The 26,724-nt window shown below is 34.8% G+C and overlaps 1 pseudogene; it reads left to right on the top strand.

The window, feature by feature from the left end:
* The window catches only part of LOC149189627 (bifunctional riboflavin biosynthesis protein RIBA 1, chloroplastic pseudogene), a 72,104-nt pseudogene extending 52,166 nt beyond the window's left edge, over positions 1–19,938 (top strand).
* Positions 19,939–26,724: the final 6,786 nt, after the last annotated feature.

The raw sequence follows: 26,724 nt of genomic DNA, 5'->3' as shown, positions 1-26,724 counted from the left end.
GGTTGGAAAGAAAATTTACATTATATTTTAATTAACGTACAAATTCTGAAATTAAAAGAGCATATAAAAGCCCTAAAATGCAAACTATCCAGTTGTACGAAGGTTGTGAAATAAATCAGCAATACAAGATATGATGAATGAGTTTATTTTCAACCATACAACTACTCAAGTATGATAGCAGTATTAAACAATTTAGAGAATATTATGGGTCAATTATTGAATATGTTGTAAGTTCTTTTCAACCCAAAGCAAGTTAGCACAAATTACGTGCATGAAGAGATAGATCTCTAACTTGGGTTTGGATACTATGGTATGCCTTGTATAGGATGAACTATTAAGGGTAGTAGCATGGCTTCATGAAGCAATAGAAGACCAACACTACTTGAACTAGATGATTGAAAATGAAAGTCCACTTAGTGGTAAAATGTAGGACATGAATGAATTTAGTTGGGATAATAAATATGTAGGGGTCCAGGTTCTTGCATCTAAATTCATAGTGCAATATCAATAAATAAACCAATTTTCTAATGATTGTTTATATAGTTATAAGTAGTATTTTCCATCAGCTTACATTGCAGGCTTCATACCAATGGCTAGATTGGGCTGCTCATCAACTCAATCAGTTTGGATCAAAATTGAATGGACAATTGGCATTGTCTCTGGTCTTTGTCATCATCTTCATCATGAGAGAAACCAACATCTTCATCACAGGCTTCCTAAATTTCTAAAATGGACTTGTCGAGAAACAATTAGAAGATTTTCAAGGAAGTTTTGGAAATATTTGTTTAGCAACAATGACTACCTGAATTTGGAGAAATTGTTATCAATTAATGAGGCATCAACATTGAAGTTCATTCCACCTTTGCAGAAATAGCAGAATAGCCAGTAATATCGGTACATCCTCATGGAACTAACAAAGTAGTGGAAGTTTTGAGATATTTCAATTATCTAATAGTGAAGAGGAAAGGAATATCCGTGTTCTGAAATCCCAACCAATGCAAAAATCCTCATTTTGTAGAGTTGTTAGTGGTAGAAAATGTGGGGTCAGATTGAAACCTGTGACTTTGTCATGGCCCACTCAAAGTTGGTTGAGATAGGAAGCCCAAGAGTATAGTTGTTCACATCACAAGGTTGAATATATTGTCAAATACTTCACATTCTTTAATGAGAATGGGTAGAATGTTTTTTCATTTTTATTATTTATAATCATGATAAAAATGGTAATACTCCTTTCATTTATTTTACTTCTAAAAAAAAAGCCAAAATATATGCTTGGGAATGGAGTTTTTAAAGCCCCTGTCAAGGGAAACATAAGAGCTTGAGTCATGGCATGAATGTCTGCAGTCTTGCACAATGTGCTCAACATGAAAAAGGTTGAGATGGACCCTATAACATGGATGTTGGTAAACCTTGGGAATCTGACATGCTAAGGGGCCTCCATGGGGATGGTCAAACATATTGGGCACACATACAATGTGACAAGTCGAGAGTAGGGCTTGGGTGCACACACCATGTAACAAACTGAAAAAAGGGTTGTGGATGCACATATCATGTGGTGTATCAATATTAGTTTTAGGCCCATACATTGTGTGATAGACCTATATAAGGCTCATCAACACAAATTGTGTGGTAGGAAAAGGAATGACCATAATCGAGTAACCAACATGTTCTTAGACAAATGGTCAGAACAACTATGGACTAGGTGGATGAGTGCACTTGATACATGATGAAGAAATCGATATATGTAATGAGAAAGGGGAGAATATTAGGTGTATGAAGTTCCAAGGGGTTCATATGGAGGTTGATTAGACAAGTTATGCCTACATTCTGGTTTATGTGTAGAGCACATGATGTTGGTAGCTGGTAGAATGACCTATATGAAAAACCAAGTGGTATTGCAATGAAGCAAGTGACACATAGTTTGACATCAATTTGAAATGATATGCATGTGTTGACATGATGTGTGTGGCAGGCTACATAGGACAACTCACTAAGTTGTGGACATGATGTGTGTTTCCTTTGAAATCAAAACCTCTTGGCAAAAAACTACTCATGAGAAGATAGGTTAGTGTGACTGGTTGAAAAAATGAGATATGACCCATATTGGGTGAGAAGGAGCCTGCAACTTCAAGGGAGATAGTTCTAGTCCAACGATTCTCATAGAAAGTGTTTGAAGTGTTGAAAACATTGGAGGGTGTTTTGCATAAGGATGAGGCTGAATAACGTTGGAAAAATGAGGATGTGCCATGGGTTTGCTTCATAGATGAAACAACTTGAAATGTATTGTTAAAAATTTAGAACAATGGATTAGTCTTTAGTGTCACAAATGGCTCTCTCATAGAGGTAGGTTGGTTTTGTTCAATAACATTATAGAAACTATCCTTATTTTTTAACACTCTTTCCTCAATCCCAAAGAGCGGTAGAAAACATATCATAAACTGTTCTAACAATTTTCTCTAGAAAGGTTACTTAAACTTTAAGAGGTATCATTGGGATGGCTAGGAAAAGATAACAAAAGCTAAGGCTAGGGGAGATTGGGGATTGAAACATATTTTACCTTTGGGTGTTCATTAATGGCTAAATCTATTAATTTCCTCTAAAATACTATGGAAGAAATTTTTGTGCAAAATTATATTTCTCTTGGTTCAATTATTGATTGGATCCACTAGGAGCTAAAATGATTTTAGGGAGATTCTATTCGTTGGAAATATTTTTCATTAGCGCTCCCTCATGCGAATAATTTTTTAGCCTAGAGGGTTGGTAATGGTTCAAAATTAGCTTGGGAAAAGATACTATTATGTGTTATAGTGAATACATACTTTTGTTAGATAACTTGATTTGTCACCTACATGAATCCAATTATTTTATGTTAAATCAAAACAACAAACTAAAGTCTACAAGTTGATAGTCACAACGCTGGCTCTTTGCTACATATCAAGCCTGATTGGGGATTTTATTCCTACTTTGCATACATTTTTATGTGAGTTATAAACGGATCAGTTTATATTAACACAAGACTATGATTCTTTAATCTAGAGTTTGAATGAAGTTGGAGGGGTTTTCACAATAGAGTTAGGATGTAAATAAGCTTTAAATTTAGAATTAAATTCTAAGTGGTGCTGGTCCAATATTTAGAAGACAATTGCACCAGCTAAAAAAAATATTGATGTGGCATACTATTATGGGTAAAATCCTTACTTGCAGTCAATTTCATAAAGTGGAAATAAGGCTTGGAATATGTCTCCTTTGTAGATCTAGAGACGACACCAATAATAACTTATTTCTCCATTGTTTTAAATCTTTACTCCATTCAAGTGTTAGTAAAATATGTGCTAAAAAGCATTTGTCTTTTGGTTGTCTGTAGCTAATATCCCTATTTTTATTATAAATAATCTCAAGCAAAAAATATCCAGCTTCATATGAAGGAATGGTGAAATAGTAAGAAATGTATTCACCTAGCCTTTTTGGACTCCCTGTCTAAACCAAAAGTATTCGTTGGTGGGGTTTTAAAAATCTACATTGGTTTGAAAAGGATTTGGCCCTAAAAATTATGTGGAGAGGCCTATTTGGGGTGGGACTTTGGGGCCAATTTTTGAAGGAAAAGCATCTAAAAAGAATGTTGGTGATGGAAGTTCTTAGAGTAGAAGTAAAGAAACTTTCCAAGAGGGGATCCATTGTTTGGAAGCCCCTTACTTACTCTCTCCCATTCCTTTTTAATTGGCTTTCCTGGAAAGTTGGGGATGGTAAGAAAGTGAGCTTAGGAAAGGACCCTTTTATAGGTGGTTCTTGTGTCTTCAAATTATCTTCTGATTTAATCCAACGCCTAAATGAAAAATCCCTCTTCTCCCTCCATAATGCTAAAGAATGTCTTTGCTCTATCTTCTAAGAACTAATGGTTGAGTTATGCTAAGTTAGGATTGGATCATTCTTTGGCAGAGGAGTGGAAATCTTTCATTAAGGAGCTAAATTATCAATGGGGTCTATTTAAGTAACTCCAAGGACTTCCAAGTCTGGATCTATATTCCTCCTTAGGTAAGGTCTTGCTTAATATGGTGTAATAGCCCATTCTGCAATGGTCCAAGATTCGAGTTGCTGGAACAAATATATTTGGAAACAAAATATTCCCAACCTCAAATGATTCACATTTCTTGTTCTTCAAGACAAAGTTCTAACCTAGGATAACCTGCAAAAATATGCCTCACTAGACCAAACTATTGCTTCCTCTGAAAATAGTACGATGAATTTGTTGATCATATTTTTATTTGTTGTCTTACTCCTAAGAAAATTTGGCATGCAGTTCTTCTGGTTTTGGGCATTAGGGAGAATCTGGAGTAGATCTTTGTTGAGGTCCTTCTTTTTCAATGGGGGGAGAAGTATAAAACAATTTTCACTCTACCTATTTCTGTTGCTTTGGGTATCTGGTTGCTTAAGAACATGGTAATATTTCAAAATGTGAGTATTTTCATTCTTCTTCAATATTCTAATATTGTTTATCTCTACGAGGAATATTTCTCTCTTCAAACTAGAAAATTCTGAGAAGGATCGAATTTCCTGGCATCTCACATGACCCCCTTGATTTGAATCTTCAATGGAGATTCTCAAGGAAACATCTGTGGAGAGGGGGGGGGGATTATTCTATCAAGGAACATTTTTATCCATTTCAGAATTTTCCTAGGATATGCATCCAATACCAAAGTTTAACTTATAGTAAATCAGCCTCCCTATTTTATTTTTTTTGTAACTTGCATCACCCTAAACCCTCAAAGGATTAAAAAAGCAACACAGTCCTCATAGTCCACACACAAAATTGTCTTGTTGAGGCACTTTAAAGGGTGGAGACATTGAGCAAAGAATCCATCACATAGTTAATCTACTTCTTGTTGAGATTTTGGGAAAGGCCAAGCCCCTGGAAGATATCAACAGGTTCAAAAATTTGGTTTGTTATTATTTGCCATCCTCGAGATAAATTATGGTCCATGGATGGAATTTCCAAATAGGTTTCAGTTGGCGCCCCTAGCACCTGCAGGTCTTGTGTTCCCCTTGGATGTTCCATCAAAGAGTAGTTCCAGAAGGATATGGATAAAATGACTTCATGGAGGGACACAAGATATCCAAATTTGTGGGGCTTTGGAGCCAATCTCACATTTGAAAGCTTTAAAGTCCACGGATGGACCTATCATTTCCCATTAAAAATTGGATTTTAACAACTCCGTCTGGATGGACATGGAATACCTCAAGGCTTGGGTCCCTAGATCCAATCATGCATTGGAAGGATTTAGAGAATATAGACCTATCTCTTCCTTTTAAAATTAGATTTATTTTGTCAGGAAAGTTGAAAAAAGATAAATTTGTGGTGCTACAATTGCTGGAAGCACTAGTTCTTTTTAAATAAAAAATTCAGAAAAATTTCCCTAGATTGTTATAGTGGTATAAGAGCAGAAGTCTTGCCATCCTGAATGGTATGTGAAAATGGAACTACCGCAAGATTTTTTTTGGGAAAAGTATGTAGAGTTTTGGGAATAGCAAGCAATGTCTTGGAAAAGGCTAGAAGAGCAGCAAGGAAAAAGGATCTGAAGATTAGAAGAATTCAACAAAAATTCCACAAATGAAGCAAAGGTAAAGGCATGGCCATGGCTATACAAGAAGCAGACAAGTGGCCATAAGTACCAAGATGTCATAAGTTGGGTGACCAAGGTTCCTGTAGCCCATCCAAGGATTCTAATTTTTTGCAATAAAACAGTTCAAATGTCTTTACTCGCATAATATGCAAACTCTTTTAAAGATGGTGAAAGTTTGTTTGAAAATTCAACAAAGACTATTTATTTTGAAACAAATCCTTAGCTTGTAAGAGAAATTATAAAGCATAAAAAGTTAACGATCCAAGTGTCAGAAAACCCAGAAAAAGTAGCAGAAAAAGAACAAAAAAATGCAGAAGTTTTTGGTGCAATCCTAGTTGAAAATACCCATGTGCCAAAAGGAAAACAATTAACTCACACTAAAGAAAAATGTACAAAGTTGAATCAACCAAAATTAGGATTTCCCAAGAAATAGAATATGGAAACTGATGTGAGTCATGTAAATGGTATTGGCTTATATTTTGAGCAAGAGATTCCCGTGGTAAAGAATGCTCCCAATGTCACTAGGCTAAACCAAAATCTGCAGATAAAGCAAGACCTCCATAGTGGAAATAATGGCGAAGGTCTAAATAAGATTTTGGTTAAGCGTGTCTCAAAACTTGAGAAATTAGCAACAACAACATTGTCCAATGAAATATTTACTGGTCTGCAATGAAGGAAACAACACTATTCTGTGAAGGATTCCTTAGTGTTTTTAGCAAATGTTGGTGTGGGCTTTGTAAACCTGACCTATTTGTTTATAAATTACACTGTTGTTTTGAACACTGTAGAAATTCAATGTATGTTGAAAGAAAATTTGTACTGGATGAGGGTGATCATTTGATGTATGAACCAACCAATGGATCTCCTTCAGTTTCCCAAAGAGATTGTACCTTGAATAATTGCAGTCCACCCTTGAAATATTCAAATTTAAAGAAAAGGGAGCTATATCTAGCATTACTATTATTCCCCGCTGAAAGGGTAGATGACCCTCTTTCTAGTGAAGGGGACATCTCAGTTGAATTTTAGCTTTATATGGAAGTGTTTCTAATTGTCTTCACGACCTTGGAGGTGTTCTTTGGAATGAGATGCAGAAGAGTAGAGGAAGCCTTAATACATATGTACCCTAGGCATTGTCTTCTATTCCCATTCAATTTGAATCTCCTCTCTGCATACATATTAAATACCTTGCGCAATTTTTTTATGTATGTGGACAGTATGGAATCAATCAATTTCAAGAGGAGAATAATAGAAATCTTAGTTTACAGAAGGAACCCCAAAAGCCCACTGTTGAATTAGTACTCATGGCCTCTGAAATGTTCCATGGTGTATATCCCTTCGAGAATTTCATTATCATAAAGGCAGACTTTTATGAGGACTTTCGAGACAAGCCTCTTCCATTAGGTGATCTGCCTAAAACACATATGCAACTAGAATCACTTTTAAGACCCACACTTATCTAACTCGATAGGAAAATTATTTTTAAAGGTAATCCTTTCCAGAGTTTGACACGTGTTTCTAATCTTGAATGCTTTCTTGAATTACTTTCAGGTAATGAATCTACGGGGGACTGTAGCAAGAGGAGCCTATGAAGGAAGTGCAATTTTCAGGGTCAATAGCACCCTTGTTAAGAGTGAAAAGAGAAAGGATACGATTTTCATTGTTCTTGCTGATGACACTTGTGAAGAGCATAAGGTCAGAAGGAACAAAGTTGTTAGAAAATATCTTAAAATAAGATTAGGGGATGCAATACAAGCTCATGAATGCTAATATGTTAGGCATGGGAAGCATGTGTATATTCTGCCTAGTTATGAACCTATTATTGTTATGTTACATACAAAGAGTCCATCTAGTAACCTTGAACAAAGACTAGTTGTTGTTTCTTCTGTTAGAGACCCAGAATATCTGTTAGCGAGATAAATTAATAGTGTCCTTACAACTTTACTTGGTATGCCTGATATGGCTCCTTGGGAGGCAACTGTTGAGTGATAAAAAGGTGTCTTTTTAACTCCTAATTATCTTCACATTAATTGTCAACCCAGGGACGACTTTTTATTTCAAGAGTGTACTCAGTCTGAGGCGGCTCTTTACTCAAGAGTAATGTTTTGCAGTATAGTGCTTAAAATCCAAAAGTAAATGAATGCTTGAAATAAAATATACTTACAAAAAGAAACATGACACTCTGAAACTTAAATCATTCACTTAGAAAACTACACCAATTTATCAGTCAAGGATGCAGTAGCAATAACTCATTCCTTGTTTAACTGATATAAATTAAATCAAACATAAACAATATCCGCAATCTGAGAACTTAGGCAGTGATAGCCAATGTCCTTTACAGTTGTTGATCTTACAATCCATACTAAAGAAATAAACTAAAAATGATAAATCAATAATGCTGCTAACAGAAATGGAATAAACACGCTTGCTGCAATAACATTTAAAAGGAAAAAACAAATCCTTGCATGAAAGAGATAACAACAAAGTCTATTTAAAAAACAAATCTAATTTACCGAAAATGAATAGCAACACTGAATTAATGGAAATGAACAATAGCAAAGCTAAATTAACAGCAATCTGTAATGAACATCAAAGTCTGAAATGAACAAAGAAGCCTTATATTTGAAATTAACAGTATAACAATATAAGTTGAAAAGGATAATAATCTCTATTATGATGGAAAAGAACAGCCACACGATTCAATCACAACTTGTGAAATAAAACAATTTCATAAAATACTATAACAGCACGCTGTAAAAACATGAAAATGTGCAGCAATGCGATTCAAAGGAAGAAAAATTAAATCAAACCATCACATAGAAGAAATCGTAAAGATATAATACAACAACAGCTTAATCCACCAGAGGCTGGGCCCTTAGCCGCCAGCAGATGCTACTGGGCTACTTCAAATGAGAAGAATGAACAACAACTCCCAAATCATATATTAATCATTAAACTTGGTTGACATTACAATATGATCACGTCCTCTTGGCACCACAAGTCTGTAAATCAGAATTACAATTTGAAATAATAGAGATCCACGCTCTTTCCTGCTATCCTATCCTATTATCTCTCTCTAATCATCCATCATGGATCATGAATCCATCATTCTTAATCCTCAATTCTAAAATCATAATTTTGCATTCTCTCAGCCATCCTCTCCCAATACATAATACATACTCTCTTTTTATAATAATAAAGAGGAGAAATCAAATAGTAAATATGATCTCTCATAACAATATTAGATTGTTTTTAACCAATTGATCAATAAGAAAATATATTTCCATCCATCTTTCAACAAGAGCAAGGAGAATTTGGCTTTGCAGCTGAGATTTGGAAAACGGCCACACAACAAATCTAAGAGAATCATTCTCAAAGAACCATGTGTTTCTCTCAATACAAGCCGAATTTGGGAAAACTTATTTTTAATTCAAGTTAACTTGGCCCGTTCTGGACAAAACCCATGTTCCGGATTTTTCCAGATTCTTCTTCATTTGCCCAGAACCTCAACCGCAAAACTGCCACTTCTTATTCCAGCAAATTTCTGAGTTGGAATATTTAGTGATCAAATCTTTAATCTGGAAATTATCTTGGAGGTTAAAAATGATGAGTAATGTTACAATCAATTTATTAATAAACCATCATTGATAAAATCATGCATAATCATCAATTTATTAGAAATAAAGGAAAATAAATAACATTTGTTCATAAGAGCATAAATCATTATAAGATGGAATTATATAATAAATTATATGATAAAGAAGAGTAAAAATAGATGAAATAAGTGTTAAAAAGTGGTTGTATTCAGGGCCCAACACACCCCCACACTAAATATATTGCATGTCCTCATGCAACAAAAATTGAATATATTGCATGTCCTCATGCAACCCAAAGACAAAACCCCTGGGTTAACCAAGCAATAAAAAAACTGTTCATCCCAGCTCATGAAATGGATAGAACAAATGAATTCTTTTTTAATTAATGAATATTCAATTTTAGCAATCTTGATGAAGGCGTAACAATTTTTACAGTTGGCGTTCAACTATATGTATATGAAGTTGCAGAAAAATGTGGCATAAGTAACAGCAAACTTCATTAACCATTTTCTCAAAAACTAGAAACTAGCTTGGCAAGTAGATTTCTACTATATTAATGCTTCTATGATCCAAAAATCAGATCGTTTTGATGCATGGATCATGAGATATAAAGAAAATGGCTATAGGTGATAGTGCATGATTTCTAAAATTTTATGAACCAATTTAACTTAAAACTATCTGGGTTCGTATATTTTAATGATACCTCTGTGTTTTCCAGAGATCATAAGAATTGAGTTCATAGTTCTAAAAGTATTATGGAAATCAATTTCTGCACTGTATAAAAATGAAATTGTATGCCTTAAATGAGGAATAAAGTAGAAAACATTCATCATGCATAGCAATTCCTCCCCCTCTCTGAAGAATTAGCATGCCCTCATGCAATTCTAGAAAAAAAATTGAGATGGTTGCTACCATCTGTTGAATTCTATGCTTGGTGTAAAACAACATGGAATAAGGGAGGGGTTGAGAATGAATAAGAATAGCAATGGATGATAAATAATATGAATGACATGGTCATAAGAACGAAATGAATGAAAGCAATATTCCTCCAAAACTGAAAGATAATATGTCGCTGAAAAATGAGAAGTGGTAAAGATGTGGAATGAAGGATGATAAACAATGCTCAAAATGGATTTTCATTAAATTCTCCTAAATTCATAATAAATTAGAAAATTATGCTATTTTACCTCAAGTTTTACCTCCAAAAGAAAAATGTGGAATGACATATATGGACTGGCAGTTGTTGACGCTGATGTAGGCAGAGTTGGTGTTGAAAGTGATGCAAAATGTGGAATCCAGGCAAGCACATCATGTCTGAAGAATTGTTCATTTTCGCGAGTTGCTCAAGCCTCTTCTGTTAGTTGCAATAGTGTGGTCATGCTACGAATAGAGTTTCCCTCCCATACTTGTTGTTCTCCTGTAAACAAATCGCTAGTTTGCATACAATGTTCTTGAATCCATAGTGTTAGTTTTGAATAGCAACAGCTTAAGATGAATGTAAAAATTGCAATTAGAAAAATTGTTGTATACATGTAATACTAATATTTTGTCAAATCAACAAGTTATGGCAGAGTGTAGTAATCTTATTTCATGCTATCCCATAATGCATACATTCCCCCTCCACTTGAAAAAGGGATTTCATGACCATAAACCTTATGAAAGGTGTTATGTTGATGGCAAGGGAAGGGAATGAACAATACGGCAGTGAATGAAGCAAAGTACACATATCAATGATAGGACAGCAAGAGTTATGGTTATAATGAGAGCAGAGTGTGTAAAGATAGTTATAAATAAGAGACATGATGCTTTGGATTGATGATAAGTTATGAAAAAAGAGAAAAAGTACAGCAATATGCCAAAAAGATGCTTTGCTGACGGTATTCTAGGTGAAAATGATGCGATTGATCTAAAAACAATTTCTCATGCGTAAAGGTTCAAAATAGGGAAAAAATTAAGGAAAAACTTCGCTGATAAAAAGAAAAAATAAGAAAAGGGTATTATAGTAATAATTGACAATAAGATATTCCTTCAATACCATAAGCAGAGCCTCTGCTGCCAGTAGGCATCCATAGCCTATTTAGAGTTACTTTTTAACCCATATGAGCCAGGATCCTCAATTTATAAATGGAAAGTTCCAGTGTTGTTCTACAAAAGAAATCAGTGTGCTGGCGTGGTAACCAGATAACCACACTGCCATTCACTGAGATGTGGCAAAAGTGATCAGGCTGGCTCATGATGAGACCTCCCGTTCCAACGATAATTTGGCTAGGCAATGGATCATAACCCTGGTGTGGTGGCCATAATGGGAATGTCACTTTGTTACAGCCTTATGAACATGGTAGGTTGGCTCGTAATGAGAACCCCTATCCTCCATCTACGAACAAAATTTTGCTGTTATTACACATTTTTATGATAAAAAGAGGGAGGCTCAGTACTCTTTAAGAGTAGGGATGGTGGAAGAATTGAACATGTTAATAGAAAAAATATACCCATAATCTCATTTATTACGGACGGAGAAGATTATAACTAGGAAGGGGGGAACCAACATGGTATTAAGATGATCAATCAATATCATGTTCAGTAAAAAACAATGCAGTAAAGTAGTATACAAATAATTGTGTCCCTTTTGAAAATAATCTATCATCAAGGAGTTGTCCTGTTAAAGATCATAACGTGAATGATATTAACTCGCTTCAAAATAATCCATAATTCTTTTCCTTATAAAAGTAGTGTACTTCATGCATGAAATAGAATCAGTAAAATGTGGTTGAGAGGAACTGGGAATAATCCCACAAGAGGAAGAAAAGGTTGCTCTCGAAAATACTCTCAAAGTGTTGCTTCTTTGAAGGAACAACAAAAACGCTCAAAAAAAGTGTTGTTTATTGTAGGGAACAGCACAGGAAATGCACACCAAAAAGAAAAAATACACACGAAAAAGTGTTGTTCTCTGTAGGGAACATCAAAAAAATGCATGTGAAAAAGTGTTATTCCCTAAGAGAAACAACAAAAAATGTAAAAATGTTGTTCATTTGAAAAGGAACAACAAAAATGTGAAAGTGTTGTTCCTTCGGAAAGGAAAAACAAAAATGTAAAAGTGCAGAAGTGTTGTTCTTTTCATAAAGGAACAACACATGAAAGTGAAGAAGTGTTGTTCCTTTCAGAAAGGAACAGCAAAAACGTGAAAGTGTAGAAGTGTTGAAAAACATGAGAATGCAGAAGTGTTGTTTCTTTTTAAAGGAATAGCAACGTGAAAGTGCAGAAGTGTTGTTCCTTTAAAAAGGAACAACAAAAATGTAAAAGTGCAGAAATGTTGTTCCTTTAAAAAGGAACATCAACGTGAAAGTGCACAAGTGTTGTTCCTTTAAAAAGGAACAGCAAAAACATGAAAGTGCAGAAGTGTTGTTCCTTTCGGAAAGGAATAGAAAAACGTGAAAGTGCAGAAGTGTTGTTCCTTTCGGAAAGGAACAACAAAATGTAAAAGTGTAGAAGTGTTGTTCCTTTCGGAAAGGAACAACAAAAATGTGAAAATGCAGAAGTGTTATTCATTTAAAAAGGAACAACAACGTGAAAGTGCAGAAGTGTTATTCCTTTAAAAAGGAACAACAAAAACGTGAAAGTGCAGAAGTGTTGTTCCTTTAAAAGAAAACAGCAACGTGAAAGTGCAGAAGTTGTTCCTTTCGGAAAGGAATAGTAAAACGTAAAAGTGCAAAAGTGTTGTTCCTTTTGGAAAGGAATAGCAAAAACATGAAAATGCAGAAGTGTTGTTCCTTTAAAAAGGAACAACAACGTGAAAGTGCAGAAGTGTTGTTCCTTTAAAAAGGAACAGCAAAAACGTGAAAATGCAGAAGTGTTATTCCTTTAAAAAGGAACAACAACGTGAAAGTGCAGAAGTGTTGTTCCTTTAAAAAGAAACAGCAAAAACGTGAAAGTGCAGAAGTGTTGTTCCTTTTTACATGAAAATGCAGAAGTGTTGTTCCTTTCGGAAAGGAACAAAAAAAATGTGAAAGTGCAGAAGTGTTGTTCCTTTAAAAAAGAATAGCAACAACGTGAAAGTGCAGAAGTGTTGTTCTTTTGAAAAGGAACAGCAAAATGCACAATCATAAAATGCAAGAACGCAAAGAATGAATTAGCTGTTCACTGTATTGATGCTGAGGATGGGCTACAATTTGAAGGAATAAACACCTGAAACACAAAAATATAAAAGAAATCCAAAAAGAAACAACATCTTATTTAAAAACAATATGTAAATAAATAAATTAAGTTACAATAGCTATGATATTATGTAAAAAAAATGATCTCTTTGAAAAATGTTTTGGTAACAATGACAAGACATGAATCTTCAAATGGAAATCAATTCTTCATCTGTTTTATTATGAATCCTTTGGGTAATGAGTTGGATGAAATTCTCTTGTTTCATTAAAATTTCTTTCAAGAATCACTCGTCCATAAATTGACTTTCTTTTTCTCTTAGGACCTGTAAAAAAACGAGTGTCTACCTGCAATAAAACATTAAATAATGGAGAAATAGAGGTGATTGAGCTCCCCTAATCCAAGAATTATGCAAAAAAACAATTAGTTACTCTGTATAACAAATCCACGGAGAAAATAACAAAGTAAAATTTATTTGTCAGCTGCGGGAGAGCAGTGGTCGACCATACTAACCAGCAGTGTTTTAATCACAGCTTCTTCTTTTTTGCGTCCAAATTGAGTGCTTCCAAAGCTAGATGAGAGTTAATTCAATGGTGTATCTCCAGTAGAAACATGTTTCAAAAATTCAATGATATGATATGTCAATTTTAGTTAGAACAACCCGCATAATAGAGTCATTTTCGATTACCCCATTTAGAACAACAGTGGATATTTTAAGCATAGATTCTTCATTTGATGTCGGATTCAAATGATTGAAATTGAAAATGAAATTAGATTCATTTATTTATCTCCAATATAAACAGAGTTTGAATACAAGAAGAATTGATAAGTCAAATATTCTAAGGAACAGCTAGAAAGACAGAGTTTTAAGGGTGCTGATTTACGACAGACAGTCAGTATTTTGATCATAACCTCCCCATACGATATCGAAAATGAGTGATTCCAGTTGCCTTGTAAACTAGATTCATAGGGGAATCTACCATAGAAATAATTTTTAAAAATATGGTCATTTAGGCCTCAAAAAACTGATTGTCCCAACTCTGTTCTTGAGCTTCCCGCTAGACATCTTGTCAATGTTTTGGTTCTAACATTTCCGTTTCAAATCCAAATTGAGTGATTCAAATTGGGTTGGAAAGTAGACATCAAGGGATACTTAGGATAGAAATATGTTTTGAAAATATTCCCTTTTGGTCTCTCAAAACATGACTGTCCCGACTGTGTTTTCAGAAATTCCATCAAGCCCACAAGCCAAAAAAATATGATATTCGAGCATTTTTTCAAATTGGTGATAAAAGTGAATATGAGTATTTGTAGAGCTATTATTTCCATTATAATTAATCTACATACACAAATGAATTAAAATAAATTATCATCGATGTTGATTTCCATATCATGTTGCAACAAAAAAGCAACTAGTTTTACATAAAAACAAAATGTATTTATTTATGTCCTTATTTATTTATTTATTTTTATTTTATTTTTTTACACTAACCTACTTTGATTTGTAAAATGAATATGACTACGTATATGAGTACTTCCAGTGGAACCATTTTCGAAATAAGGCTTCAAGTATGCACATACCCAAATTTGAAAAATGCATGTTAATGAATATTAGGGTATGAGAAGCCAACTTCCATTGAAAATATGGTGTCAAAAAATGTTGTAGTATGGAGTGATGCTACAAAAAAATGATGGAGTGAAACCAATCTTCAATATATCCTTTACTTTCTTGATTTCCCATACCCATCATACCATGAAGTTCTTGAGCTTTTAAAATGACTTGTTGATGCATACTAAAAGAAACCTCACTTTTTCCCATAACTTCTACAATTTTTGAATTTGAAACATTCTGAATCTCATTGTAAGTTTTCTCCATTGGTGCATGTGAGATAGAATGGGTGGGAAGAGTAGGTAAATTTTTCAGTTCAACACAGTAAGCATGTTGTATTGGTTTTATTGTGGTGAGGGTGTGGAATTAGTTGAGCAGGAAATTGTGTACGTAATGAAGCATTTTGATGATGTGGTTGATTGGGTTGAGTGGATGATTTTGATAGGAAAACAAGATGTTGTGGAAGAGTTGGTGAAGAATATGGAGGAAGTACTTGTGCTACAGGATGAGGGAGAGTAATCATGTAATCATAAGATGAATCATGCGAAGCTTGTAGACAAGTTTGGTGGTGGTTATATTGACATGGCTGCCCTAACACATTAGTATTCTATAATGGATTGTGCAAGTAAGAGAATGGAGAAGAAGTGTTTCGAACCATACCTGTAGGCCATGATTTCCATGGTTTTGACCTTGTTGCAGCTTCCTCATCTCTTTGATATGCTACTTCCATCCTAGATAAGGGAGAACAACTATCTATGGGATGCTCCTTTCGGTCATGAGGGAAAAACACTTCATCAAATTCTTGATTTTTCTCAACCTGCAAAACATCCAATTGTGAATTTAGAGAGCTAATAAAATCAGTTTTTTAATGTTCAAATAAATCATTGATTTTAGCTCTTATGTCTTCTGTTCTTGTAGCAGATTTGGGAAAGAAAGAACAAACATCTCTAGACTTCTTACCAACCTTGGATATTCCTCTTGAATACCTTATGCATAATTCACAAACATCATCATATGACAACTAAAAAACATCACCGTTTCCTATCAAATTTAAGAGTTCTAAAAATTCATCTTTAATTCCTTCAAGAAGGAGTGTTTTTAAGATCTCTTTTTCCAAATGCTTATGTTTTGATTTTTGAAGGGTATATTGAAATCTCTCTACATAGTCCTCCAAGATTTCATCTTCCCCTTGTATCATATCGAAAATATCTTCATCGGCCTTGCAATATTTTGGTACTTATTCAAGAATATGTTCTTCATGTCGTCCCATGTTTGGATGCAGTTCCCACCTAGGCTCATGAACCATCGGAGAGTTGCTCCTTTTAGAGTAAGAGGAAACACTTTCAACCCTTGATCATTAGTACAATAATCATATCCTCTACAAAGTAGTTCAAACTCAAATAAGAATGTATCTGGATCTTCATTTGCTAAACCATGAAAATTTGGTAGAGAAGATGGGGGAATTATGTGCATTTGTGTCACTCCTCATAGATCTTTGATAGGGAATTCAAAAGTACAAATGTGAGCCATTTCTTACCATAATAGAAGATGTTCTTCATGTGTTTCTTTGATGCTCCTTCTTCAAATGTTCCTATCAATTGGTTAGTGAAATGGGTGGTGCTTATGTCACCACTTGATAGAAATCATGAGTTTTGTTTTTCCAAAATTGATATTTTTTTCTTAGTCATTCACACAAAAATTCAAACATTTATTTCTACCCTAAGTTCTTTAACAATTATGTTGGAAAGTGGGCGGGGGAGTAGGGCTTCTACATGCTCCATACGCAGGTTCTTACCTTCCATTTTTAATACCCAATTCTTTCTTAATAGGCACTCATCATATGCACACTACTCTTTAAAAATGGCTACACTCTCCCCGGCAATGATGCCAAAACGTTGAGCAATAAAAATGTGTCTTTTTAACTCCTAATTATCTTCACATTAATTGTCAACCCAGGGACAACTTTTTATTTCAAGAGTGTACTCAGTTTGACGCAGCTATTTACTCAAGAGTAATGTTTTGCAGGATAGTGCTTAAAATCCAAAAGTAAATGAATGCTTGAAATAAAATATACTTACAAAAAGAAACTTAACACTCTGAAACTTAAATCATTCACTCAGAAAACTACATCAGTTTATCAGTCAAGGATGCAGTAGCAATAACTCTTTCCTTGTTTAACTGATATAAATTAAATCAAACATAAACAAGATCTGCAATCTAATAACTTAGGAAGCAATAGCCAATGTCCTTTACAGTTGTTGATCTTACAATCCATACTAAAGCAATAGATTGAAAATGATAAATCAATAATGCTGCTAACAGAAATGGAATAAACATGCTTGCTGTCATAACATTTAAAAGGAAAAAACAAATCCTTGCATGAAAGAGATAACTACAAAGTCTATTTAAACAACAAAGCTAATTTACTGGAAATGAACAACAACACTAAATTAATGGAAATGAACAACAACAAAGCTAAATTAACAACAATCTGTAATGAACATCAAAGTTTGAAATGAACAACGAAGCTTTATATTTGAAATGAACAGTATAAAAATATAAGTTGAAAAGGATAACAATATCTATTATGATGGAAAAGAACAACCACACGATTCAATCACAACTTGTGTAATAAAACAATTCCATAAAATACTATAATAGCACACTGTAAAAACATGAAACTGTGAAGCAAGGTGATTCAAAGGAAAAACAATTAAATCAAACCATCACACAACAGAAATCGTAAAGATATAATACAACAACAGCTTAATCCACCATAGGCTGGGCCCTTAGCCGCCATCGGATGCTACTGGGCTACTTCAAATGAGAAGAATGAACAACAACTCCCAAATCATATATTAATCATTAAACTTGGTTGACATTACAATATGATCACGTCCTCTTGGCACCACAAGTCTGTAAATCAAAATTACAATTTGAAATAATATAGATCCATGCTCTTTCCTCATATCCTTTCCTATTATCTCTCTCTAATCATCCATCATGGATCATGAATCCATCATTCTGAATCCTCAATTCTGAAATAATAATTCTGCATTCTCTCAGCCATCCTCTCCCAATACATAATACACACTCTCCTTTTATACTCATAAAGAGGAGAAATAAAATAGTAAATATGATCTCTCATAATGATATTGGATTTTTTCTAACCAATTGGTCAACAAGAAAATATATTTCCATCCATCTTTCAACAAGAGCAAGGAGAATTTGGCTTTGCAGCTGAGATTTGGAAAACGGCCACACAGCAAATCTAAGATAATCGTGCTCAAAGAACCCTGCGTTTATCTCAATAAAAGCCAAATTTGGGCATCTTGTTCTTCGATAAAATTAATTGGGTCCGTTCTGGACAAAACCCATGTTTCGGATTTTCCAGATTCTTTTTCATTTGCCCAGAATCTCAACTGTAAAACTGTCACTTCTTATTCCAGCGAATTTCTGAGTTGGAATATTTAATGATCAAATCTTCAATCTGGAAATTATCTTGCAGGTTAAAAATCATGAGTAATGTTACAATCAATTTCTTAATAAACCATCATTGATGAAATCATGCATAATCATCAATTTATTAGAAATAAGGAGAATAAATAACATTTGTTCATAAGAGCATAAATCATTATAAGATGGAATTACATAATAAATTATAAGAAATGATATGATGAATAAGAGTAAAAATGGATGAAATAAGTGTTAAAAAGTGGTTGTATTCATGGCCCAATAACATCTGGTAATAATCACAAGTTAGACGATTGTCTAAAGAAAGATGATGAGAAGATGGGACAAAGTCACCTATGTGCTGCAATGAATCCAAGCATAACAAGAATTAGGCGCCGAGTAAGCTCCAACCCAACACATCTTGCAACTCCATTGCAACTCATGTGTATGTTAGCGTCATGAAAAAAGTATGACTATTAAGAAATAATCAAATAAAAGGGATAATACAGAAGTGAAGAATATAGAACTTTACACTAAAGTGGAAACTATAACTAGCTTGAATCAATTGCAGAAATCATCTTCCATACAGGAAGAAGTCCTAACAAGGCTTGAATTTCCACTTATGGTATCATAAAAAGAAAATGAATAGAAGCTTCTTACTGCATTTAGAATATATGTGGATGTAAAAGAGGGTACAACTACTGAGGTATCAACAACAGATAGGGCGAAGAAAAATTTGGCCCTCACATCTCCATATTCTAAACCTGGTGATTTTAGGAGACCTGGTCATACCTTCCCTCTGAAATACAGAGAAGGGGGAGTCCTATAGAGATTTTGTCATACAAAAGCATCTGTAGATATGCCAACATTAGCAAGATTAAATCCTACTACGGTTCTTTATGAGATAGTTGATGATGATGGTTCAATGGCTCACTTACCAAGGTTGCAAAAATTTGCAAAGGAGCATAATTTACCACTTATATCCATTTCAGATCTTGTTAGGTACAGGAAGAAATGTGAAAAGTTGGTTGAACTAAGTTCTATTGTTAGGTTTCCTACAATGTCGGGACCATTTCAGGCATATTTCTATAGTTCAAAGTTGGATGGCATGGAACATATTTCCATGGTAAAGAGTAACATGGGTGATGGACTAGATGTATTGGTGAGGGTTCATTTTGAATGTCTCATAGGAGATATCTTTGGGTTGGCTAGGTGTGACTATGAAAACCAATTGGCACAAACTATGCAACAGATTGAGCTAGTTGGGAGAGGAGTGTTGGTTTACTTGTGTGATCATGAGGATAGTAGTATTGGTTTGGGACACAAAATGTGAGCTTACAATCTTCATGATGAAAGTCATGATACTGTTGAAGCTAATGTGAACGTTGTTGGCTGCTTGTTCACTCCCATGAATAACAATGCTAAGGAATCTAAAAGGCAACCCAATCTTCACATGTTTCTTAGCAGATTGAACAAGAGGAGCATCAAATGTTTTTACAAATGCAGGTTCTCTTAGTGCTTTTGATATGCCATCCTCCACAACTGGTTGAGATGGTTGGTCATCATATATGAACAAGGTATTCATGATTATATCAACTAATAGTCTATTGGTAGCTACCAAGAACACCGGAGTCTATTGGTAGCCTTTTCTCTATCATAATATTTATAAATATGACACCTTCATTACATGTGCCAAAGTTTATATTGATATGGACATGGGAAAGATCTTGCCAAGTGTGATTCACTTGAGATGTGTACTATTTTGTACAAACATACTCTAAGCACTAGTGACATAACAAAAGAGTTTGAAGTAATTTGAAGGGAATTAAATAAAATATCCACAGAAGTGAATACCAGGAGATAAAACGGGAAGTAAAAAACACAGAGAGGAGGAAAAAACAAAGGAAAAAAGAATGCAAAAACATGAAACCTTGGAAATACCACTTACTTCCACTGAAAGTCAAACAAATGAAGAAATAAAAAATACTCCTTCCAAAAAGGGAAGGGATAGTAAGGATATCAGCACACATGACAAGATCTAGTAGTACGTTGCGGCTTCCCCAAGAGTATGAGGTTGTTTTCAAGAATAATGATAATAGATTATGTAGCAAAATAGAAAAATGTGATATGTCCAATAGTGTGTTGCGGATGAGAATCGAAACTAGGTGCAAATCCCAGGTGATTTTAAAAAGGTAAATACACTTCAATTACTGCAACTTAGCCAAAAGTAAGGACTGTTGTAATCGATTTTGTACACTACCCAGAATTATGTGCCTTACACTTCTTGTACAAACACCCCTAATGATTGCCAAGGTTGCATATCCCTTTGCGCACTAATTTTCCAAATGCCATGTTTGAGAGAAGATCTTACAATTCAAAGGGACGTTTTCATATTCCAATATGTTTCTCCCACAAATAGTCCTTTACTCCAAGTGGAGTTAAAGTCGGTAAAGGTTAAGTACATCTTAAAATCCACACCCAATATTGTGTATAAGAGGTTGGTTCGTACTATTGTGAGCTTTGTTGGCATCAAATAAGTACCCAGAGTTTTGCACCCAAGAAAGTACAAATTCATGCCAAGGCTCTAGCAGTAGGCTGGGGAGGCTAACCCACACTGTGACAGAAGATGAAAACTCTTCAAAGTGATAAAATCTCAAGCTCTATAGTTTCATAAACAAAGAAACCTAACTAACCAATCCTATCATCCATGGATACTCTTCAAATGGTAAGCCTCTATCTGTAAGATTTGAGAAGAAAAACAATAAATATTCCATCAGGATAACTCTTACTGCTACACTATGTTTATAGGGTTTGTCATTAAATTTTATCCATTTAGGCACTATATCAAAAAATATGGGAATAACTACTACACCTCTGGGAATTTATCCCATATACTAATTCTTATCCTTGGAACATGGGATTAACTATTCCTGCAACATGACATCACTGATTTGGAAGTTTATTAATGGCAGCAGGTTTTGGTGTCTATTAATGCCTACAGGTTTTGGTGTAATGGAAATCTTTTACATGGTATCAGAACCTTGATCCAAGTTCAATTCCTTTGGTTCCCACTCCCTCTACATACACTAAATTTTGCAATGAAACCCCCTAATGTAAGAACCTCATGTAAAAAAGATTGGATGCTACAAATTTTCTTATGGGTATTTTTCCAATGTGGATTAAATGTGGCATCTTCTTATTTTTCAAAATATACACGTTTTTTCATGTTGAGTAGCCACATCATAAATGAGGTTAACGATGAAGGCCTTACTATACATTCATTCATTGCAGAAGTATCTATATTATCATAGTGTGAAGAGCAAAGCTTAGATTCCTCTCAGACTTGAGATTATGCTTTGCAACATTAACACATCATCACAATTTTGTTGTGACAATTAGATGCCCTTAAATAGGGATGTGTTATCTGAAATGGGTCTAGGTACGAGATCTAGTTTCAGTTTCAACATTGGGCTAAGTTCAACATGTAAAAGTTGCAAATTTTGCAGGTTTACATACATACCTTACTTGAAGTCCTTTCTATTGCCTTGGAGAAGTTAAAATAATAGTCAAAGACATGAAATTTATGTGGAGATTTAGGCCACATAATTGCATAGATAATTGAAGGATAGCTTCAGAATTTGAACAACATATTTCAAAATGGTTTTCCTCAAATTCATTCCCATCATGGTGGCACTGATTGGACATTTGAATATCCAAAGCACAAAATCAACAAATTGTTTGAGGAACATGAGATAGGGACAAATATTGGAGAAGCATGCCAATGTATATGGGACTATAATATGCCATTCTCCACGACAAGGTTGTGAAAAAAGCTTTGGTTAGGGAAATGGAGAAAAAAAAGATAGGTTGTCGAACTTACTATAGGAATGTCCAAGTGAAGGTTTTATTGCAATAAATCAGATGATGAATGGTTTCACAATGGTAGGTTAATGACTTGGCCTTGGATATTCCCAAATCTAGGGAAAGTTTTTCAAGTTATGTTGAACAGGAAAAAGTGAATGGCTGGCTTGTGCCATCTTTCACCTACAACACAAAATATGATCCCATAGAGTCAAATGGGGACATGTATTCATGAGATTAGAGATATTTCCATGCCTTTGTCCATAGGGTCAGCAAAACTAGTGTTAGTAAATGGACAAGTATGGTTGTAGAATTTATATTTGAGGAGATCTTTGGAAACATGAACTGGATTTCCGTTCAAAAATGTATCATAATAGATTTTACAGCTAAGTTATATGTTTTGGTTGAGAATCTCATGGCTTTCCATAAAAGAAGCCAAAATACACTAATAATGACAATTTAAATTGATAATAAATAGAAGTACATCTTATACATGTACAAAAGATTCTTTAACATGGTAGGGAATAGTTTTCTTAAATGAAAAATTGAATGCAAGGAGGAACAGTTGTTGAGGTGAAAGTAACCAAGATATAGTATAGGGACATGGTAACGTGTCTATACTTGTACCAAATGGTGTTTTCAAAAAGATACAAAAGTCTTGTACGTTACCAGCTTCGAGCACAATTTGTTTCCTGTAAGTCGAATCACAAAAGAAAACATAAAGTAGAGCTTGTTGAGAAGAATTGTCTTGACCAATGTTACACCAAGTTTCAGAGGAAGGGGGGAAAGGATAAGGGATTTTGGTGATGGATATAAGGTACCCCAGAATTAAACAATGGACCGTAGAATGGGGGCAGAAAAAAATAAAATAAATAAAGATGCAAAAATTGTTATTACAAATTAAAAATGTAAAAGCCTAAAACAATGAAAATGTTAAATGCACAAAGTGAATGAAATTCAAGTGCAAGAAAATTATAAACATACATGATAAATTATGAACGATAATATTCATAATTCCACATGGGACATAAACCAATAGCGTTCATAATTCCATCATATGGTAAAAGACAACTAATCAATATACAACCAACACCATTCATAATATCTCAAGGAGAAACTCCTCCATCAATATGCAAAGCCTCATCCCAATAGCCAACAAGCAGACTTGTCTAGTTCAATTCCTTCACAATCTACCAGAACTGCTACCCAAAATGCTACAACTTCTAGTGCCTTAAGCTGGTACCTGTGTGAGAGAAACCTCCAAAAAGTGCACTAACAGAGAAACCCCTAGAAAGTGCCTAGCTTGTAAGAGAAAATGATCCTACTAAGGTCTAGCATTGGGGATACCTAGGCAAAATTAAGTCCTAGAGATAGGGCTTCAGATTCCCAAAGATTCCACCATTAGAATGGCCTGGAATTTTGAGAGGGAGGGGACCCACCAATTTAGTAGCCTAGGGAAGATCAAAATTTTTCCTTGGCCCAATTGTCAGGAAATTGATTCCCTAGGTGACCTAATGGGGCTAGACTTGGGAAAAAGGGGAAAAGTGGTAAAATGATGGTTGAGATGATCACCCTTTTTATGGAACCAGTGCCTAATACACTTGGGGATATGGAGTCAAGGATGTTAATGAGTAAGGACTTGGATTCTTGATCAAGGAGGCCTAGAAAGTCAACTTCATCCAATGTAGATAGTAAGAAAAGAAAAGTGACTTTCAAGAATTTATACTTTAAAGAAAATAATGCAAGCTTCTCGAGATAAAATAATCTCTAGGACATTTCATTCATATAACATTGGCCCATACATTTAATAACTAAAACATAGCTCAATTCCACATTACAATAGTACAACAAATAGCCCTAATTTTAGTCCTATGCGGCAAAAATAATAACAACAATAAAAAGCACTTACAACATTATAAAGTATATCAAACCAAAAATTTATTTACATAACAAAGATCCAAGATAAGAAATATAACCCAAATCCATACATCAAAATTCATCCATCTCTCGTAAATATCCTCCAAGGAAAAAGTGAAAAAATTCTCTGAGGCTAGGGATTTCCCAAATCAAGTGATGATACAAATGAATGTATCTAACATCAATATATAGCCTCCTAATGTAATTTGAATTAGCCTATGGGCCACTAAAGATAAAATAATGTGAAAACAATAACTTGTAATGGTGACAAGCCCAACATACTATCTCATAATGTAGAAATAAGCCTCACAAGGGGCCAAGTAATGATGTATGCATGTCATAGGGCCCTCCAAAGGCTGAATAACATCCTGAAGTGCCATATTGAGGAATAAATTCCTTGAAATATGATGGACAAGGGGGTGGCCCTTTTTTCTCGAAGTAGTAGACCTATGGTGCTCTCAGTGGGTCTGAGGGCATGTCGATGACCCCGTGGGTCTCCATATGAATCAGAGATGTTTGTAAATCTTTTGTAATGGTCCAAGTGGTGGAATGAATGCTGCCATGACATCGTACAAGTGTTGGGATAGCTGTCAAGAGTGTGGGGCTCCTATGGGGGCCTAATGGGCATAGTGTACCAATTGGGTTACCATCATCCCAAAGTGGATTGCTAGTAGTCTTTGAACATCCATGAATATCTTTGGAGTTTTGTTTGCTGCTACAGATGCCCATGGCTCTCTATGCACACCCTACATGTGCCAATGTGAACCTCTGGAGGTCAAGATTGTGTATAGGGAGAACAAACCCAAATGGAAACCACCTGCAATCCTGCATAAGATCCAATGTGTCACCTAGGCTTCCAGTACAATCAGTCATTAAAATAGTCCAATAAAGGAGCTTATAGACCATGGATAACAAAGTGGGCATTTCATAATGGCATGCCCTTCCGTAGTGGGATTTGGCATGTGCTAGTGTCTCTAAACTCCAAAGGGGGCTAGCGGAGGACCTTGTTAGGTGGATTTAGCCCCTAGAGGGGATAGTATGTCCAAGGTACATCCTTCTAATGGGGGTGGAAAATGAAAAATAGGTGAGATGGAATAGGGAATGAGAGGGGTAACCCTAGGCCACATAATGGGGCATAGGGGTAGCTAGATAAGGGGAAGCTCGTACCTGGGTATATAATTTATAGGAGGGAGCAGTAATGGTACATGAGGTGCCTAACCTTGATTTTTCCACCCTTTTTCATATGCCTTTTGAATTTTATGAATTTTTCTTTAGTTAATTGCTTGGGCTCAAAGGACAAGAGCATGATGTGTATAATATAGCAGTGATTACCCCTTTTGAGGTAGGGAAATTCATTGCCCTCTAGGGTTTGGGACAATCATGGGTTCCTAAATGATAAAGGAGGGTCATCTAGGGCCTATGGAATCAGGGTGATGGCCATGGACGGGGTAGAGCTTCTGTGTTGTCTTTTTCCCACATGCTAATTATTTTGTCCCAACCATCTTTTGCATTTTGTGGTATAATATCTTGTTAAATGTGGCCATTTATGCTTTTCAATTTATTTTTTTAATCGCTTCGACCTATGGGAAATCACTCTAGGACTTATCCAAGGTGGGGGCAAGAGGATACGGAGGCTCACCCTATGTGGACCCAAAATGGGAATGTGGACCCAGGTGGGAGAAAATATGAATGGGGGTAGAGAAACCACTATCAATAAGAATGCTAAAATGTCCCTTTAGATAGTTTATGGTCCATGATATGGAACCAAGAGAAAAAAGAAGAAAATAGAAATAAAGCAAACTCCCATGTTCAAATATGTATTTGTTTTTTAGTAACAAGAAAGGATAATTTCAATGGGACTGAGGCTTTGATAAAAGAATAAATAGTGTCCTTTGTGTTTATGGGACATTTACTTCTCGCATTCACATTAGATAAATAGTTTTGACAATAGTTGTTTATTTATATTGATGTTTCTTTGAAGAATCTCACAAGTTATATATAAGAAATTCATGGGTTTAAAAAAGAATTATTGATCGAGGTATTGAGGGCAAGCATGTTGTTTTGCGAAAAATATGAGAAAGATTTGACCCAGATGGCTAGGTAAAAAACTAATTTTGGCGTTAGTTTATGTCTATGGAGTGTTGAAGAGTGCTCCATGGAAGGATCCTCATCCTAGAATTATAAGAAAGTAAAGAGAATTTCAAGAATGGATTCCGAATAACTCTCCTTTAATGATTCTATCTCAGGCATATTTCTCCATTGGGAGCAAAAAACCCCAGTGAATTCACTATTAACAGAGTTTTGCATATATTTAATTGAATCTTGGTCAAACACTTACTCCATTTTCTGGGTTGAGTCTATCAACTTTTCTTTTAGCTTTCAAGGCTCCATTTTCATTTGATCTATGATGCCATCTTTCAATCTATACATGCCATTCAATTTGAGATCATCAATCACAAAAACAACATCAACTATAGTCAATTTCAATCAATACATGTCATTCAACTTGAGATCATCAATCACA

Source organism: Pinus tabuliformis, chromosome 3_1 (genome assembly GCF_031772625.1).
Source record: "Pinus tabuliformis cultivar Carrire ecotype Pingquan chromosome 3_1, CPIR1, whole genome shotgun sequence".
NCBI lineage: Eukaryota > Viridiplantae > Streptophyta > Pinopsida > Pinales > Pinaceae > Pinus > Pinus tabuliformis.
This window is presented reverse-complemented; position numbering and strand designations above follow the sequence as displayed.